The sequence below is a fragment of the Pristiophorus japonicus genome, unplaced genomic scaffold (genome assembly GCF_044704955.1).
Source record: "Pristiophorus japonicus isolate sPriJap1 unplaced genomic scaffold, sPriJap1.hap1 HAP1_SCAFFOLD_47, whole genome shotgun sequence".
NCBI lineage: Eukaryota > Metazoa > Chordata > Chondrichthyes > Pristiophoridae > Pristiophorus > Pristiophorus japonicus.
In genome coordinates this window covers 3,337,109-3,340,662 of record NW_027254374.1, presented here as the reverse complement: position 1 = coordinate 3,340,662, position 3,554 = coordinate 3,337,109, and positions in this window count along the sequence as shown.

Sequence of the window (3,554 nt, the reverse complement as noted above, 5' to 3'; positions counted from 1 at the left end):
ACGGCCTGCCTGATGTCCTTGTGAGTGTGAATTGGCCGTGTTTCACCCGTGGCGAGTTCAAAGAGTTCATGATCCGCAATGGGATCAAACATGTTCCATCTGCCCCGTTCAAAACAGCAGAGAGAGCAGTGCAAACTATCAAGCAGGGCTTGAAGAGGGTAACTGAAGGTTCACTGCAGATTCGCCTATACCGTGTCATGATGAGCTACCACACGAGACCCCATTCACTCACTGGGATTCCACCCGCTGAACGGCTCGTGAAAAGAGCACTTAAAACAAGTCTCTTGTTAGTCTACCCTGGTCTACGTGAACAGGTAGAGAGCAGGCGGCTTCAACAAAGTACATATGTAGATAGCGCAAATGTGTCACGCAAAATTGAAATGAATGATCCTGTATTTGTGTTGATCAAGGACAATGTCCCAAGTGGCTTCCCGGTACTGTCGTCGCCAAAGAGGGGAGCAGGGTGTCTCGGTTCAAACTTCCAAATGGACTCGTTCACCGGAAATACTTGGCCCAAATGAAACTCAGATTCACGGACAATCCTCAACAACCCATTTTGGACCCTACCTTCTTTGACCCCACAACATACACACCAGTGGCAACAGACACCGTGGTTGGCCACGAAGCAGAACCCATCACCCGCAGCAGCCCAGCAGGACTCACCACACCAGGCAGCCCAGCAAGGCCAGCTGCACAGTAGCCCAGCGAGGGCCCAACAAATGACGCACAAAAACCAGCATTTACACCAAGTCGATCAACCAGGGAAAGAAAGGCCACAGATCGACTCAACTTCTAAATAGTTACACCATTGACTTTGGGGAGAGTTTTGTTAAATATGTAAATCTTTAAATACCTTGTCTAGCCATCAGAGGACTGATCCCATGGAGTCCCAAGGGATTCCACAATCCCTTGGGAGCATCTGGATTAAGGAGGCCTCACAGGCTGGAGAGGCACTCTGGAGACCTATAATAAAAGACGAAGGTCACACTTTACTTTGAGCTCACAGTATCTAGTCAGACCCTGCATTCATGCATAACACCAAGGGCCAAGACACCGGTTGCCCATGGCCAGGTGACCAGTTGCCAATGGGCAACTCACTGGTTGCTGAGGGCCAAGGGACCAGTTGCTAAGGGCGAAGAGAGTGGTTACTTAGGACCAAAGGACCGGAGATTGAGCACCATGGGACAGGTTGCTTCGGGCTAAGGGGCCCGTTGCTAAAGGCCAAGTTGCTAGGCGAAGGGTCCAGTTGGTAACGGCCAATTGTTTATTGCGAACAGCCAAGGTACTGGTTGCTAAAGGTTTTGGGACCGGTTGCTGATGGCCAAGATACCAGTTGCTAAAGGCCAAGGCATCCGTTGCTGTGGGCCAAGTGTTGATTTATGTGGGCCAAGCCACCATTTGTGAAGGGCCAAGGGTCTGGTTGCTTAGTGGAAGAGGCCGTTTTGTAAGGGCTAAGAGACCGATTGCTATGTGCCAAGTGACCGGTTCCCGAGGGGCCGAGGGGCAGTTGGCCAAGGGACCGGTGGCTGAGGGCCAAGGGACCGGTGACCGAGGGCCAAGGGACCAGTCGCTGAGCGCCAAGGGACATCACACTGAGGGCCAAGGGACCGGTCGCTGAGGGCCAAGGGACCGGTCGCTGAGTGCCAAGGGACCGGATGCTGAGGGCCAAGGGACCGGTCGCTGAGGGCCAAGCGACCGGTCGCTGAGAGCTAAGGGCCCGGTCGCTGAGGGCCAAGGGACCGGTCGCTGAGGGCCAAGGGACCGGTCGCTGAGGGCCAAGGGACCGGTCGCTGAGGGCCAAGGGACCGGTCGCTGAGGGCCACGGGACCGGTTGCTGAGGGCCAAGGGACCGGTCACTGAGGGCCAAGGGACCGGTCGCTGAGGGCCAAGGGACGGGTCACTGATGGCCAAGGGACCGGTCGCTGAGGGCCAAGGGACCGGTCGCTGAGGGCCACGGGACCGGTTGCTGAGGGCCAAGGGACCGGTCACTGAGGGCCAAGGGACCGGTCGCTGAGGGCCAAGGGACGGGTCACTGATGGCCAAGGGACCGGTCGCTGAGGGCCAAGGGACGGGTCACTGATGGCCAAGGGACCGGTCGCTGAGGGCCAAGGGACCGGTCGCTGAGGGCCAAGGGACCGGTCGCTGAGGGCCAAGGGACCGGTCGCTGAGGGCCAAGGGACCGGTCGCTGAGGGCCAAGGGACCGGTCGCTGAGGGCCAAAGGACTGGTTGCTGAGAGAAAAACTGCTGGTTGCTGGTTGCAATGCTGCCAGTTGCAGAGGGCAAAGCAATGGTGGTTCTGGGCTGAGGGACGGGGTGCATAGGTCCAACGGTTGGGTACAAATGTCCAAATGACCAGTTACTGAGGGCCTTGGCACAGTTGGCAGAGGGCCTAGTAACAGGTTGGTAAGGGCCAAGGGACCAGTTGCTCAGGGACAAGGGATCAGTTTGTAACAGCCAAGTGCCCTGCTGCTAAGAGTGAAACGTCTGGTGGCTGCGGTCTAAGGGCCAAAGGACCAGTAGCCGAGGGCCTTGGCACTGGTGGCAGAGGGCCAAGGGACCGATTGCTAAGGGCCAAAGGACCGATTGCTAAGGGCCAAGGGACCGATTGCTAAGATCCAAGGGACCGATTGCTAAGGGCCAAGGGACCGAATGCTAAGGGCCAAGGGACCGATTGCTAAAGGCCAAGGGACCGATTGCTAAGTGCCAAGGGACCGAATGCTAAGGGCCAAGGGACCGATTGGTAAGGCCCAAGGGACAGATAGCTAAGGGCCATGGGACCGATTGCTAAGGTCCAAGGGACCGAATGCTAAGGGCCAAGGGACCGATTGCTAAGGGCCAAGGGACCGATTGCTAAGGACCATGGGACCGATTGCTAAGGGCCAAGGGACCGATTTCTAAGGGCCATGGGACTGATTGCTAAGGTCCAAGGGATTGCTGGTTGGTCAGGGACTGGCACCGAAAGGCCAAAACATGACTGCTAATGACCATGAGACAAGTGGCTGATGGCTAAGGGTTCGGTGGCTGACGCCTAAGGGACAGAATGCTAAGTGACAAATGACCGGTGGCTAAGGGCCAAGGGACCCGTTGCTAGGGGTTAAGGGACTGGTTGCTAAGGGCTAAGGGACTGGTTGCTAAGGGATAAGGGAACTGGTGGGTGAAGGCCAAAGCACCGGTTACTAACGGCCAAGGGACGGGTTCCTTAGGGCCAAGGGACCGGTTCCTTAGGGCCAAGGGACCGGTTCCTGAGGACCAAGGGACCGGTTCCTGAGGGCCAAGGGACCGGTTTCTGAGGGCCAAGGGACCGGTTCCTGACGGCCAAGGGACCGGTTCCTGAGGGCCAAGGTACCAATTCCTGAGGGCCAAGGGACCGGTACCTTAGGGCCAAGGGAACCGTTGCTAAGGGCGAAGGGACCCGTTGCTAAGGCCCAGGAGACTGATTGCTAAGTGCTAAATGACCAGTTGCTACGGGCCAAATGACCAGTTGCTAAGGGCCAAGGGGATCAGTGGCTGAGTGCCAAGGGGATCAGTGGCTGAGTGCCAAGGGGATCAGTGG